Source organism: Narcine bancroftii (genome assembly GCF_036971445.1).
Source record: "Narcine bancroftii isolate sNarBan1 chromosome 12 unlocalized genomic scaffold, sNarBan1.hap1 SUPER_12_unloc_2, whole genome shotgun sequence".
NCBI classification, from domain to species: domain Eukaryota; kingdom Metazoa; phylum Chordata; class Chondrichthyes; order Torpediniformes; family Narcinidae; genus Narcine; species Narcine bancroftii.
Window position 1 is genome coordinate 8,083,131 of NW_027211808.1, and position 16,833 is coordinate 8,099,963.

The 16,833-nt window shown below is 49.3% G+C and overlaps 1 long non-coding RNA gene across 1 annotated transcript; it reads right to left on the reverse strand.

Annotated features, from left to right (window-relative positions):
- Window positions 1-1,319: 1,319 nt before the first annotated feature.
- LOC138750167 (uncharacterized) lies at window positions 1,320-5,258 on the reverse strand. Its single transcript, XR_011349125.1, has 2 exons — window positions 4,090-5,258; window positions 1,320-3,858 (listed from the first exon to the last, which is right to left on the reverse strand). It is a non-coding gene; the product is annotated as an uncharacterized lncRNA (long non-coding RNA).
- Window positions 5,259-16,833: the final 11,575 nt, after the last annotated feature.

The following is a 16,833-nucleotide window of genomic DNA, read 5'->3' on the forward strand; positions in this document are numbered from 1 at the left end:
TGGGGTGAGAATAATGTTCCCATTATTGCATGCATCTCTTCCCAGGTTTATGTGTTTGGTCCCAGGAACTGGTCGAACTGTTCAGCTAGTCCCATGGGATCTTCCAACAGATTTTTCATTTCCTTCTTAAATCTCCGCACCTCAGTACTGGTTAGGGGAACATTTATGTATCCCATTCCCCCTCCCGGTCCTCCCATAGGAACGTCCCTCAGGGGATTTAGGCTTATTGGAGCCTTCGATGGTCCTGGACCAGTCTGGGATCTGGTCCAGGGTCGGTCCACCGGTGGAAGTCTAGGGTCCGACTCCCTTAGTTCAATGACTTCACTTAATTCATCCCTCCGTTTCCAGCCCCTTCCGGGACAATCAGATTCATCACCTTCTCCCTCCAGCAGCAAGTTTCCCTCGGGCGCCGTGGACGCTTGGGGAACATAAGGAGGGGGGAGGTTGTCCAAAGTTTCCCACTTCTTTTCTCCCGCTACCCCCAATTTAAAACATTTTGTTAAGGATCCTGGCCAGGGAACCCAACAAAATGCATACGCTGACTCTTCTTGATTCACCTTTGGTCTCGAGTTTACATATATGTTTAATGCTTGTCTAACCCAATCCTCGTCGGATCCGAATTTCGGCCACCAGACCGAGGAACCTTTAATAGGCTGTTTCAACCAAAGGAGACAATATTTAACCATCTTTCTCTTGTCTTTGTCTCGATATCGTCTACTATCTCAATTTTCAAACATTCTCCCCAAAGGGCTGTCAGGGGGAACCCCCGGGAAAAGTCCCGATCCCTCAGACGAGCCCTTAGACTTTGTTCCTCCCATTTTCCCGTCTAGATCCGTTTATCGTGGCTGAGGACCCCCTTCATTTTCGGGACCCTACTCCCTTTCATCTCGGTCGCCTCGTCGGAGGTACTATCCCTCCTTCGGTTCCCGCCGAGGTTTCCCTGGGGTCTATCTTAAGGTCCCACGACAGGGTCCTCACGCCACCCTCTTTACACCTTATTTATATTTTTACTCCATCATGACTGTTACCTGGGTGGTCTCGTCCGTCAATCCCCACACCACAATCGTAAGTCATCACTTACCGGTGTCTTCCTGGGGATTGAACCATCACCCCTCTCATTTTCATCTTGTCGTGTCACCTTGTCCGGATACCACTCGCTCAAGCCACCCGAGGCGACGAGCAAGGGACTAGGAGCTGCTGAATTCAGCGGGGTGCACCACCTCCGACGTCCCCTTTTCTCGCCTCCCCCCACGGCCGGAGTGTAGATCCCGGACGATCCCCCAAATTGTCAGAAACATAAATTCTCACAAATGAGTCTCTTTAAGATCGGTGACATGACAAGCTTTATTCTCAAGTCTGCAGAGTTGGACTCAACCGGCTTCTTGCCAAGTCGAGCCCTGATATATACAGTGCATTGTTTTTTATACAATTTGCTTGTCCTTCGGCATCTCCACTACACTGCTTTAATTGGTTAATTTTTGCAGAATCATCCTGATTACTGTTAGTCACGCAAACCACGATCATTCATGACCTCTGCTCACACCAAATTCTGTTTTTCACACTTTATCAATCTTTGGCTCCTGCATGTCTCTCTGTAGTTAAATCTGTTGCAAGTCTTTTGTAACATTTTCCAGCTAAACTCCAGTGGTTATCCCCCTTTTATGACTAATCATCACATTTTTAACCCAAATTCTCTATCTATAACACCAACCACCTGTTACCTTATTCGGCCGAGACCTCAGGAGTTATTGCCAGGATCGGCATTTCTGACCCTTTGTAGTCATTAGACTCTTGGGAGGGCAGTCGGGACAAATGCTTGCCTTGGGGTCTGGGGATGGCTCTCTGTGAAAACACTCATTGAATCAGGCACTGGAGGCAGGGAAGGATGCACGGGATCAGGATCAAAGCCAACACCACCACACCAGCAACTAGCACTGCAGTCTGTTTCCATTCCCAGTCTCCAGAGAACAAATTTCCTAGCCATGAGCTGCCCCAGGGTCGCCAGGTCTGAATCGGGACATGAGCTAATTTGCGAATGCCTGAGGAAATCTCCTTTACTGCTTTCTCATTGTCATTGATTTTTAAACAACAATTAGTGAGATTCAATTTCCCACACTCTTCCCCTTCAGTGGCTAACATGTAGTCTAATGCTAAGCGGTTTTGAAACACCGTGGCCCTCATCTGTTGCTGCTCTTCTGCCAACAGGGCTGTGGCGGTGTTATTGGTAATAATTTACAAAATAGCTTGTAAATGAATCAGACGGTTTAACATGTAAATTGGGGTTCGATATCCCCAGGACCCATCTTGGGCCCAAGTGGCAGGTCCATAATAAGAAATAATGTGCTCTGGAGGCCAGTCCTCTCCCCTCTCACCGATCTTTAAATCTCTCTTCTGGCGGAGCCCCTGATATACAGGGGCGGTTGACTGATGGGAGTCGTTCTGTGGTAAAAACACAAATTATGGTTGAATGATACCTATACAGCACGTTCCCCTCCAGTCTGGCTCCAAAAAAGTGTATGCCGTATTCCCACAAATCCAATATAAACCCTCTGGGGCAAATCCGTGTGGATAGGGATGAGCCCAAAATTGTCTGAGTGAGGGAACCCCTTAATATGGATTAATGCCCGTGCAATTCCATACCCCTTTCCCACGGGAGTTATCTGTTATAGGTCTGCAATTTGCTTCATTCTGTGGGGCCAGAAACCACCAGGGTCACTGAGAATGCCATCGAGGGAACTTCCCCAAGATTTTAACCCTTGTGCACCTCAAATCTCCTTTATAATGATTGCCTTGCTCCTTCCTGATACATTCCTCCCCTAATGGGTGATTCGCTAAATGCCATGTCTGGTGGGGACACGTCTCATCTGCCAATCCGTGAAAACTCATCAACTCCCACACTTCCAGGGGCTCCCCGCTCCATGGCCATGACCCATCTCTTGTGGGTCCCCCACATACCCAACAGTATTTTACCCCCAAGAGTTCTGCCGGAGTTTGGCAAAGGTCTACCCATCTATTGTCACCTACTCTGTGAGTGGCTGCCTGGCGTTTAGTGTTGGCATAGATATCCCCCTTATCTCTGTCCCATACGTATGGTTGTTTTCCATTTTGCCACATAGGTTCCCACTATATCATCTGAATGGGTATTGAGCCCCCTTTCTCCTTATCTCGGTCTCCCTCCAGGGCACAAAACCATGTTACTTCTTGGGGACAGCGGTCTCGATTTGCCGTGGACTGTAACGATCCCCTATTGAATTTAACATCATACACTCGTCCATTATGCACACACTTACGTCCCGTGTGAGTCCCCACACAGAGTTCAGGAAAGTTAGTCCAATCAGCAAAGTACTGTTCTTTTTCGTTACGTGACCCCCAGGCTGAGTGCACACACTTCGTACAGTGGTTTACTTCCCCAGCCCCTTCAAGGGCTTGGAACACCAGTACTCATAGTCCCCACATAGTATTCATCCCAGCTCCCTTCATTCTTTTGATGCCAATAAATTGATTATACCATCAACCACTGATATACAGTCACCGTAGTCCAATAGTCTCTTTAAAAAAGGGACGTGTTAAGTGTTCTTAGTCTGTGGTTTCTTCACAGAGTCCCAGTCATCTCCGTTCAAATCTGTTCCAGTGTCCGTGTTGGTGGGTCCGTTGCTGCACACTGTCTCCAATGATACCATGTCTCGCCTTTTTCCTGTAGTCGAACCGTGTGGGACGTCCTCTCCACCACTCTGTAGGGTCCTGTCCACCTGGGCTCCGATCACTTTCTCTTGATGACCTTTAGCAGAACCCACTCCGCGATTGATGGTATCGGTGTTTCCCCTTTTCTGTTGGGACTTGTGACCTGTTGTGAAAAATCTGACACCAGAGTTGATAGTTTATCATAATAAAGCTTGAATCCCATTGAACTTTCCTCATTCTTCGTAGTCTGAATTCCGGCTCCCGATCCCGGAAATTGGTGCCCCATTTGTAGTTCATATGGAGTAAATCCTGTCACAGAATTTACCAAACTCCTTATTGACATTAATGCCAGGGGCAACGCATCCACCCAATTTAGTTTGGTCCGTGCCTGTACTTTCCCGATCTTACCTTTTATTGTTTGGTTCATCCTCTCCACTTTCCCTTGGGATTGCGGATGGTACACCGTTCCAAAGGCATGTTTCAATCCCAACATTGCTTCTACCTCCTGTAGATCATTATTCTTAAAATGACTTCCATTATCGGCGGATGGAGGAGCCAGTGGTCGAGAAGGTGACAGGAGAGGTCAGCGGTAGATAACGGGTGCTGGTTCTGCCGGCGTGAGTGAAATGGTTTGTGGCAACTGCGGGAGAAAGAGGAAGCTTGGCTGATAGCATGGGGACTGCTGGGTGAGGGCAGTTGACGGTATCTGGAGTGGCCGGAGGGGAATAACGGGGGCTGAAGCGGCTAGCGGGAGAGTACAGGGTCTGGATCTACGAGAGATGGCGAAGGGGGGCTGGAGCTGCCTGTCGGACAGAAGTGCGCTTTGGCAAGTGGCAGAGGAAAAGTGGGCTGTGCTGAGAGCATCCCGACTGCAGGGCGAGAGTAGTTGACGGTGCTGGAGTAGCCAGCATGAGAGAACGGGTGCTGGAGCAGCCCGTGGACGAGCAGGGCCCTGGAGCGGTCGGCGCTGCAGAACTGCGGCTGTAGTGGCCGGGGCGGGAGGTGGGGGTGTGGGGAAAGGGTTGGGGGAACGGGGCTGGAGCTGCCGGACGGAGAGAAAGTGGTTGGGAGTCTGGCGGGGGAGATGGGGGCTGTGCTTACAGCATGGGGACTGCACGGCTTGAGCAACTGACGGGGGCTGGAGTGGCCTGCAGTGGAGAACGCGGGCTGGATTGGCCGGCGGGGAAATACAGGGTCAGAAGCGGCAGCGGGAAAGAAAGGAGGCTGGATTGGTCAGAGGTGCAGATCAGGGTCTGCAGCTGCCGGCGGGTGTGAAATGGAAGGGGCAACTGGCGGAGCAGAAGGGGGCTGGGCTAAGAGCATGCGGACTGCAGGGCTAGAGCAGCTGGCTTGGGAGAACGGGGGATGGTGTTGCCGGCTAGGTGAACGGGGGTTCGAGTGGCCTGCAGGGAAGAGCGGGGATTGGTGTGACCGGCGGACAAGAACGCGAGCTGGAGCTGCCCGGAGGAGAGAAGGGGGTTGGGGTGAATGGCGGGTGAGAATTGGGTAGGCTTTCAGCATGGGATTTGCAGAGCTAGATTATCAGGCTTGGGAGAACGGGGTCTGGAATGGCCGGCAGGGGATAATGGGAGTTGGATTGGCCATTGGCGGAGAACAGACGCTGAAGCTTCCGGCGGGAGTGAAGGGGGTTGGGACAACTGGCGGAAGAGAAGGGGACTGGGCTGACAGCATGGGGACTGCAGGGCTAGAGCAGCTAAAGGGGGCTCGAGCGACAGGCAGGGGAGAACGCGGGCTGGAGTGGCGGGGAAGAACAGGATCAGAAGCCGCCAGCGGGAGAAAACGGGGGCTTGTGCGGCCATCTTGAGATAACGGGGGCTGGAGCAGTTGGCGGTGGAGGATGGGGATGGAGCGGCTGTCGGGGGAGAACGGGCTCTGGAGAAGCCGGCGGGAGAGAAGGGGTTTGGGCCAAATGGCCGGAGAAGGGGGCTGGGCGGTCAGCATGGGGACTGCATGACTAGAGCAGCTGGCAGGGGAGAACGGGGGCTGTAGTGGCCGGAAGAACGGGGGACAAAGTGGCCGGCGGGGAAGAACTGTGACTGGAGCAGTCCGTGGACAAGAAGGGGACTGGAGAACCGGGGCTGGAGTGGCCAGAGTATAAGAACGGGAGTACGAGCAGACAGCGTGAGAGAACGGGAGATTGAGCGGACCGCGGGAAAGTACGGAGTAGGAGCTGCCGCAAGAAGAGAAGGGGGGGGGGGGGGGGTTGGGTTGACTGGCGGGGGAGAAGGGGCTGGGATGTCAGCATAAGGAATGCTGGGCTAGAGCAGCACGGGAGCTGGAATGGCCAGCGGGAGAGAATGGGGGCTGGAGAAGCCAGTTGACGTGAAGGTGACAGGAGCGGTTAACGGTGGGGAACGGGGACTTGATCTGCCGGCGGGAGAGAAATGGGTTGGGGCAAATGACGGAGGAGAAGGGGACTGGGCGGACAGCATGTCGTCTGCACTGCTAGAGCAGCTGACGGGGGCTGGAGCGGAAGGCAGGGAGGAAGGCTGGCTGGTTACTACGGTGGGGAAGAACGGGGTAAGAAGCGGCCAGCGGGAGATAACGGGAACTGGAGCAGCCGGCATGAGATAACGGGGACTGGTGCGGTCGGGGGTGGAGGACTCGGGATGGAGAGGGTGTCGGCTGAAAACGTGGTCAAAGGCGGTCTAAGGGAGAGAACCGCGGCTGGTGGAGCCAGTGGTCGAGAAGATGACAGGAGAGGTCAGCTGTAGACAATGGGTGCTGGATCTGCCGGTGTGAGGGAAATGGTTTGTGGCAACAGCCGGAGAAGAAGGGTGCTTGGCTGATAGCTTGGGGACTGCTGGGCGAGAGCAGTTGACGGGGTCTGGAGTTGCCGCAGGGTAATAACAGGGGCTGGATCGTCTAGTGGGAGAGAACGGGGGATGGATGGACGAGAGATGGAGAACGGGGGCTGGAGCTGCCTGTGGGAAAGACGTGGGCTTGGGTAACTGGCGGAGGAAAAGGGGTCTGGGCTAAGATCATCCCGACTGCAGGGCTAGAGCAGCTGACCGGGGCTGCAGCGCAAAGCGAGTAAGAACAGGGGCTGAAGCAGCCAGTGGACGAGAAGGCGACTGGAGCGGTCGGCGATGGAGAAACGGGGCTGGAGTGGCCAGAGGGTAAGAACGGGAATTCGAGTAGACAGCAAGTTCAACTGGAGATGGAGCGGTCGGCGGGCAAGAGTTAGAAGGGGAGAAGTGGTGATGGGGTGACTGGTGGGGGAGAATGGGCTGGGATATCAGCATGGGGACTGCAGGGCTGGAGCTGCAGACGGGGGCTTGCGATGCCACCGGGAGAGAACGGTGGCTGGAGCAGCCAGTGGACGAGAAGGTGACAAGAGAGGTCAACGGTGGGGGACGTGGACTTGAACTGCCGGCGGGGAGAAATTGGTTGAGGCAAATGGCGGAGGAAAAGGGAACTGCATGGGTAGAGCAGCTGACGGGGCCTGCAGGGGAGAACGCGGGCTGGATCGACCAGAGATGGAGAACGGGGGCTGGAGCTGCTGGCGGGAGAGAAATTGGTTGAGTTAACTGGCGGAGTAGAAGGGGGCTGGGCTGAGAGCATGCCGATTGCAGGGCGAGAGTAGCTGACGGTGCTGGAACGTCCGGCATGGGTGAACGGGGGCTGGAGGGGCCAACATAATAATACGGGGTCTGGAGCAGCCCGTGTACGAGAAGGGGACTGGAAGGTTCGGCGCTGGAGAACCGGAGCTGATGTGGCCGAGGCGGGAGGGAGCGGAGGGATGGGGCTGAACGGGGCTGGAGCTGCCGGCGGGAGTGAATGTGGTTGGGCGACTGGCGGGAGAATAGAGGGCTGGGCTTACAGCATGTCGTCTGCACGGGTAGAGCAGCTGACGGGGGCTGGAGCGGCCGGCAGGGAAGAAAGCTGGCTGGATACGCCGGAGGGGAAGATGGGGTAAGAAGCGGCCAGCGGAAGATAACGGGAGCTGGAGCAGCCAGCATGAGAAAACGGGGGCTGCAGCGATCGGCGGTGAAGGTCTCGGGATGGATCGTGTCAACTGAGAACGGGGTCAGAAGCGGCGTAAGGGAGAAAATGGCGGATGGAGGAGCCAGTGGTCGAGAACGAGACAGGAGAGGTCAGCGGTAGACAACGGGTGCTGGATCTGCCTGCGTGTGTGAAATGGTTTGTGGCAACTGCCGGAGAAGAAGGATGCTTGGCTGATAGCATGAGGACTGCTGAGCGTGGGCAGTTGACGGAGTCTGGAGTAGCTAGAGGGGAATTACGGGGGCTGGAGCTGCCTGTGGGAGAGAAGTGGGCTTGGGCAAGCGGCGGAGGAAAAAGGGGCTGGGCTGAGAGTGTGAGAGATGGGAAAATTGATCTAAAATTATGAACATGGTTACAGTTAATGGCTGTAACCAGTACAAGCAGGATGAGCTTGGGGATTAGGATGCAGGAAAGCAGAGTCAGCACGATTAACATAAGAATCTTCTAGTCTTTGTGACAAGAGCCAACACCATAAGATAAGGAGTGGTAAGGAACAATAGAATGTAGGAAGTTGAGGTAGTCTGGATCAGATAAAGGTCTCCTAGCCCTGGACAGAAGTACCAAGTCCTACATATCTAATTAGCTAACCATACACAGATTTATACATATGAAATTAGCCAACCCTAGATAGAATGAGTCAACTCCGCATACCAAGAGATTGTAGCCCCGAGAATCAGGAAGGTGTGAATAAGGACAATGACATGATGGGACACCCACAGGATACCCCCTGGTCCTCCAAGTGTACTGAAACTGCACGTAGGCAGGAAGGATTACCTATGCCAAACCCATCCAGGGGGCAGAAGAATGTAAGGGGGAGGGCACTCTGATACTGAAATTGACTGTATAAAAGTTGGGTGAGCCCCAGTATGTGGTGTGTATTCCCAGGGTAAGGGGAAGCACCCAACTTTGCATTGTTGTAGTAATAAATGTTCTTTGTTCTCAATTTTTGTCTCGAGCAATTTCTTTAAAGGTACTTTAATTTCTAACAAATGGGGGCTCGTCCAGGATCACACTCCCTCCACTGACAGAGTGCCCCGACGACGAGAGTAGGTGCACCCCGGCTGATTCAGCTGGACTCACGGGCGACGGGTGGCTGGTCAGTGGAAGAAGCGAGTGATATCCGAGAAGAGGCATTGAGAACAAACGACGGAAGGAAGCGCACTAGAGCAGTACTACTAGAACTCGGTAAGAGTATTTTACTTGTTTATAAGCATGGGAATAATGGGTAGCAAGGAGGAGAGTCCTGGTTCAGGATGTGAACACCAGATAGCTACGTACAGCCCGCTTGGGTTGATGTTATCTGAGTGGGTCACGTGTAGGACCAGTGGGAAAGACAAACTGACAATGGTCAGGTATTGTTGTATTGAATGGGTTAAATGCCCGGTTAAAGGGAGCTCCGTGTACTGGCCAAAGTTCGGATCCGAGGATGAATGGATGTGTCAAGCTTTGAACATCTGGGTCTATCAAAACCGGAGAGACAATGTTGAGAGCAGGGAATATGCAGCCTGCTGGCTCAAGGGACCCATTGAACAACTGGTTTTGAATGAGAAAGAACTCAGGGATAAGAGTGAGGAGGAACCTTTTGTCCCTGAATCACAGGGGTGGGATGTGCTACATTCCCTCCCTCCACCTTATGTTCCTCCTATGCTGGCTCCTATCTTTCCTTCCCCTCCTATGACCTACCCTTCTGCACCTCCCCCTCCTCCCTCTCCACTAGAGAAGAAAGAAGAGAACCGGAGTGGTATGGTGACTCGCTCACAAAGCGCCCGATTACCACCTCCGTTAACAGGAGAGATAGAACATTGAAATTCAGAGCCGTGTGAGATCCCTCAGGAAGAAGGGGCAGAACCCTGCAATTCACTTCTCAGGAAACAGGAACACAAATCTAAGAAACCAGAAATCAGCTAGATGCGACCCCTGCGGGAGGTTCCCGTGGGAGAAGGTCTTGGATTCATAAATGTGCCCCTGACCAGCACTGAAGTACGTAATTTTAAGAAAGAATTAATCTCCCTGATAGAAGATCCCCAGGGATGGGCCGAACAGTTAGACCAATTTTTGGGACCAAACCTGTATACTTGGGAGGAATTAACATCCATCTTGAAGACTCTGTTTACCTTAGATGAGCGGGGAATGATCCGACACGCAGGCATTAGAGTCTGGGATAAGGAACACCAAGGGGGGCACGAGGCGACCCCTGGAGAAGTCAAATTCCCCCTCACGAAACCTAATTGGGACAAAAATACCAGTGGTGGCCGCACACTGATGGAAGAATACAGGATTAATTTGATCAAAGGAATCAGAGAATCTGTCCCCAAAGGACAGAATTTCAAAAAAAGCCTTTGAGGTTCCCCAAGGTCCCGAGGAGACCCCCTCTGCATTTCTCAATAGATTGCGCACGGCAATTCAACAATATGGGGGTCTCGACATAGAATCCCCAGCAGGGGAACAATTGATTCTAACGGGTTTTGTTACCAACTCAGCCCCAGACATCAGAAGAAAGCTACAAAAGACAGAAAATTGGCACGAGCAAGGAATTACCCAGCTACTGCAGATTGCTCAGAGAGCATTTGTCCAGAGGGCAGAAGATAAACAAAAAGGGAAAGCTAAAATTTTAATACAAACAGTCAAAGGAATAGTAGCTGATCATCACGAAAAAGATAAGGATTACTGGCCAACTTCTGTACGCGGTGAGGGGAGCCACGGGGGAGGAGGTGGGAACCCCAGCAGGTGGAGGAGTAGAGGAGGATTCCGGGGACGACGTGTGCCATCTAGAAATTTTGGGAGAGATTGGGAAACAGGACCTCTTATCTGTTTCCATTGTAAAAAGGAAGGGCACTTTAAAAAGGAATGCCCACTGCGAGCAATGGACACAATGCCCTGATGAAAGCTGATTACGAATAGGGGGGTTACGGTTCTCAGCCAATACACACCATGCTGCACAGAGAACCATTAGTTAATTTATGCATAGGACCTCACAGTGATAAGATGATATTTTTAGTTGATTCTGGAGCCGCCCGATCTAGCATTCTACACCAACCCCAGGGGGTTAAAATAGAAGGGACCGTTACAGTTTCTGGGGTGGGAGGATGAGACTTTCCAGTCCTGGTATTGCGAGAGGTCAGAATTCAAATGGGAGATAAGATCATAATTGAGGATCTTCTATTACTTCCCCAAGCCGGAGTATGCTTGCTAGGAAGGGACTTACAGGACCAATTGGCTATCGGTACCCGACCTTTACAATCAGGCATTGGAGTACAATTCTATGTTTTGAACGAGGAGGATCGAAAACTTATAAATCCAAGAGTATGGGCAGGAAAAGGCAATAGAGGAATCCTCGACATTCCTCCACTACAAGTCACTTTAAAGGATACTCAACAAATTGTTAGACAGAAACAGTACCCGATTCCGATGGCTGGCCGAAAAGGTTTACAGCCCGTAATTGACCAGTTGATTCAGGACGGCATTCTTGAACCCTGTATGTCTCCCTTTAATACCCCGATTTTACCTGTTCAAAAACCAGATGGCACATACCGCCTAGTACAGGACTTGAGGGAGCTTAACAAATTAATTCTTGCCCGACACCCGGTTGTACCTAATTACTATACCATCATGAGTAAAATTGACCCCCATAATCAATGGTTTAGTGTCATTGATCTCAAGAATGCATTTTGGACTTGTCCATTAGCTACAGAGAGCAGAGACATGTTCACCTTTGAATGGGAGAACCACTTTACTGGCCGTAAAAAACAATACCGGTGAACTGTCCTTCCTCAAGGCTTTACAGAATCACCCAATTTATTCGGTCAGGTCCTAGAACAGGTATTAGATGAAGCTCCTTGGAGAGAAAACTGCCAACTCATACAGTACGTTGATGACTTGCTAATTACAGCGAGGACTTATGAATTAGCTAAAGATTTTACGGTAGGACTTTTAAATTTTTTAGAGAAGAAAGGTCTCAGTCAGCGATTCCAAACTACAATTTGTGCAATCCAAAGTCAAATACTTAGGATATCTAGTGAGTCAAGGAACCAGGAAAATAAGCCCAGAGAGAATAACTGGTATTATACAGATTCCCCCTCCCAAAAATGCCCAGGAACTCAGGAAATTCCTTGGGTTAGTGGGATTCTGTAGAATCTGGATGGAAAATTATTCTAACCTGGTCAAATTCCTTTATGATAAAATTCCCAGTATAGGAACCGAACCCCTAGACTGGATGGATGAAGAGATCAAAAATTTTAATTCTGTTAAACAGTGCCCCAGTTTTAGCGCTACCTGACCTAAACAAACCTTTTGACTTATACACTAATACCAAAGCTGGGGCAGCCACCGGAGTGCTCACCCAAAGCAGGGCAGGCTATAGACCACCAGTAGCTTTCCTGTCAAAGCTTTTAGACCCCGTTTGTCGCGGCTGGCCAGAATGTATACAAGCCATAGCAGCCACTGCAATTTTGGTTGAAGAAGGGCGAAAGATTACTTTCGGCACCCCTATGATAGTTCATACCCCTCATACAGTCCGCAATATTCTCTTACAGCGGGCTGGAAGGTGGCTCACGTATTCGAGAATTTTAAAATATGAAATGATCCTAATGGACAGCAATGATTTGACCTTACTTACAACCAAAACTCTCAACCCAGCAGCCTTCCTCATCTCTCCAACTAATGACCAATCCTCAAACGATTTAGAACATGTGTGCTCAGAGGTTATCGACTTACAGACCAAAATTAGGGAAGACCTAATCGATGTCCTTTTAACTGAAGGAGAAAGATTGTTTATTGACGGCTCTTCACGTTGTATTGCAGGAACCCGCTATAGTGGGTATAGTGTAGTGGACGGTAAACAGGAACTGGTGATTGAAGCCGGTCGCCTCCCTGGTCATTGGTCAGCACAATCCTGTGAGCTCTATGCCCTCTGTAGAGCACTCCACGAACTAGAGAACAAGGTAGAAACTATCTACACTGACTCTAAATATGCTTTCGGTGTAGTCCATACCTTCGGTAAGATATGGAAAGAAAGAGGGATGATAACTGGAAAAGGACAGAAGTTAGCCCATGAACAGTTAATTGCCCAATCCCTAGAGGCTTTAACACTCCTGTCCGAAATTGCCATTGTACATGTACAGAGACATCAGAATGGTAACAGTCCGGAAGCTAGAGGAAACAGGCAGGCTGATGCAGCTGCCAAACAGGCAGCACTAGCAGAAAAGATTCACATGCACCAGCTACTGCCCACACCAATAGAGATTAAAAAGACCCCCATCTTTTCACGGGAAGAGGAGGTCTCAATGAAAGACAAGGGATTTTGCCAGACTGCCGATGGGTTGTGGTGGATAGTAGATGGACGGCAAGTCCTTAACAATGCCATAACTCGCCAAGTCATAGATCAGTTACATCAACAAACACATTGGGGAACCCAGTCCCTTGTTGATACCTTTGGACGTTTCCTTCACTGCCCTGGCATATACAATATTACTAAACTCGCTACTAGATCTTGTCCCATCTGTCAGAGGGTTAATAAGAAATTGATGCGCCAAGTAATACCTGGCGGTCGCGACATTGCCGTTCGCCTGTTTCAGCGCATACAAATAGACTTCACTGAACTTCCTAAGATAGGTATTTACAAATTTCTCCTTTTCATGGTCGATCATTTTACACGATGGGTTGAAGCTTTTCCTACCCTGAATGATCGCGCCAACACTGTCATCAGAATACTCATTGAATGTGTCATTCCACGATACGGTATGATGCAGACCATTGATTCAGATCGAGGTACGCATTTTACCTCTCAGGTTCTCCAGGGTGTCTGCAAGAAGCTAGGAATAGACTGGCAACTACATACCCATGGCATCCCCAAAGTTCGGGTCGAGTCGAACGTATGAATCAAACATTGAAACTCCAACTCACCCGACTTAATGAAGAGACTGGTCTTTCCTGGATTAAATTGTTACCATTAGCCCTGATTAGAATTCGGACAGCCCCTCGTAAAGACCTTGCAGTCTCACCGTACGTGATGATGTTTGGGCTCCCATTTATGGGGTTCCACACTGATTCTCCCATTCCTGAGGCTAACGACCAGTACATTTCCAAATTTTTACGAGGGCTTTATACTTTCTTCCAAGATTTGAAACAAAAGGGACTATTAGCCCAAACACCACCCTTAGACTTTCCTATACATTCTATTAAACCTGGTGATTGGGTTTATGTAAAAGCATGGCAAGAGGATCAACTAAAACCTGCCTGGGATGGTCCCTTCTGTGTACTTTTAATTACAGACACCGCAGTAAGAACAAGAGAGAAAGGCTGGACCCACATTCAAAGAATTAAACCAGCTTCTGAACCACAACATCACGACACACAGATTCAACCCTCAACCTGGCATGCAGTTCCTCATCCTTCAGACTTGAAACTTACACTGCGTCATGACAGAGTGCCGTAATGATACATTTATTGTTGTATTTTTATTGTCGTATTTTAATGGTTTATACATTTATTGTTGTATGTTAACTGTTTATTCATTTATTGGAGTATTGTTCGTTAAATGGATATGTCACTTCAGTACTCGCTATGTTTTAAGTCCTCCTGGAATAGGGGCAGCAGAGGTTACAATTGTGATACTTTACAGTGTAGACAGGGCATAGATTCAGGACAATTTTAATGCGGACCAGGGGAACACAGTAGCGATAGTCAGTTAACAGCCTACATAGTGATTAATCAATGTACATTCCACACACAGGGAGAGACTCACAGGCAAGCTGAAATTCACGAGAAACAATCCCCCCCCAGCTTAGTCTCTTTTCATCACCCCGTGAAGGGGAGCACCAGTTACCAACAACGTGAGCTGCTTGACACTTTAATATCAGGCTCCACACAGCCTTCGGAGATCGGTGGCCCTAGGGTTCGGGGCTGAAGAGGACATCAGATACTAGCCACAATTCAACAGAACCGCCTGACTCTACTCGTTCGCTGCTGAAGGCAGCGTTTCTCACAGACTGCTACTTGTTCGCTGCTGAAGGCAGCGTTTCTCACAGACTGCTACTTGTTCACTGCTGAAGGCAGCGTCTCTCACAGACTTTGTCAGGACAATGCTTACAAAAGTCGGGTGGTTAAAAGACACTGCTTCAATGTTTCAACGTGAATCTGCCCATGCCCATATTCAGACGTGGCAACTTCGGACTGATGTGGGATGGACTAGACTCTTTACTGAGAACTGGAGCCTGATACTCGCAACCCTAATAAGCAGCTGGACTCGCTACTCTGACCTTCATGGTGCTCCCCTACCTAAAGACTTTACGCAGGTATTACAATTCGGTTATTGACCAGCTGGGTAAAACAACACCTTACACTTGAAAGATCAGTATTACTGATCTAAAAGAAAAGTGAGGGGGGGGGGGGGGGTGATCAGTCATACTGACACTAGTAACCAAAGATCAGTAACAATGATCATGGTGAAAGATCAGTATTACTGATCTAAAAGAAAAGTGAGGATTGTGAGAGATGGGAAAATTGATCTAAAATTATGAACATGGAAGAAACTAAAATTCATCAGTTAATGGCTGTAACCAGTACAAACAGGATAAGCTTGGGGGTTAGGATGCAGGAAAGCAGAGTCAGCACGATTAACATAAGAATCTTCTAGTCTTTGTGACAAGAGCCAACACCATAAGATAAGGAGTGGTAAGGTACAATAGAATGTAGGAAGTTGAGGTAGTCTGGATCAGATAAAGGTCTCCTAGCCCTGGATAGAAGTACCAAGTCCTACATATCTAATTAGCTAACCATACACAGATTTATACATATGAAATTAGCCAACCCTAGATAGAATGAGTCAACTCCGCATACCAAGAGATTGTAGCCCTGAGAATCAGGAAGGTGTGAATAAGGACAATGACATGATGGGGCACCCACAGGATACCCCCTGGTCCTCCAAGTTTACTGAAACTGCACGTAGGCAGGAAGGATTACCTATGCCAAACCCATCCAGGGGGCAGAAGAATGTAAGGGGGAGGGCACTCTGATACTGAAATTGACTGTATAAAAGTTGGGTGAGCCCCAGTATGTGGTGTGTATTCCCAGGGTAAGGGGAAGCACCCAACTTTGCATTGTTGTAGTAATAAATGTTCTTTGTTCTCAATTTTTGTCTCGAGCAATTTCTTTAAAGGTACTTTAATTTCTAACACCGGCTTTCACCCTTGATGCCCTGAATACTGTATTTTCACATGTATAGTGTGCACATGCATATAACATGCACAAAATCATAAATTGTGTAAAATATTTTCATATAAGGTGCACATGCATATAATGTGCAGGTGTAATATTCTAAATTCCAACTGGCATTTAAATGGGACATGAGTCAAAGCACATAACTGTGACAGTTAGTCTCTCGCAATTAACACCTAATCAATGTCTCCCAAGGTGCCAGTCATCCATTATTTAGATGATATCCTGCTGCAAAACAATTTAATTCTAATATTGCCTCAAATAGAGTCACCTGATAAGTTCATCTCCTCCCTCAGAGACAGATCTGAGCAATTAACATTGCCAGAATGTCCTGTTTATAGGAATGCCATGAGATATTCCCAAATTCAAAATTTCCCATACCCACTATAAATTATGCCCATTCATTAATTGCTGCTAATACATTCTCATACCTGCTATAAATTCACGCACTATAAATTGCCAGCGCATCATTCCTGTGACTGCAATTAATTGTGCACATTCTTTCAAAGTTAAAATATTCTTGTGCATTGCGCACATGCATATAATGCACAGGAAGGGTGTGTAAAATACAAATATAACACATATGTGTGAAATGGTAATCAAATACCTGTCAATCTCTGCCCAATGACCTAATTTCCACAACGGCCTGTGGCAACAAGTTCCATTAAGCCACTTTCAGATGGAATTGCCTGGAGAATGTGACTGGAGCCGACTGCAGGTGTCTGTGAAGGGACATTTAGGTGGCAGCACTGAAGATGGTGTCCGTCACCTGAGTGTGGGCAGGGGCAGTTGCCTGACAGCCTGCATCCCCACTACCAACAGCCCCCCTCCCAGCGCATGGGTCTGGAATGGCTGGCGCGGGACTCCAGGGCTGGAGCGGCCAGCACAGATGTCAGGGGCACTAAGTCCCAC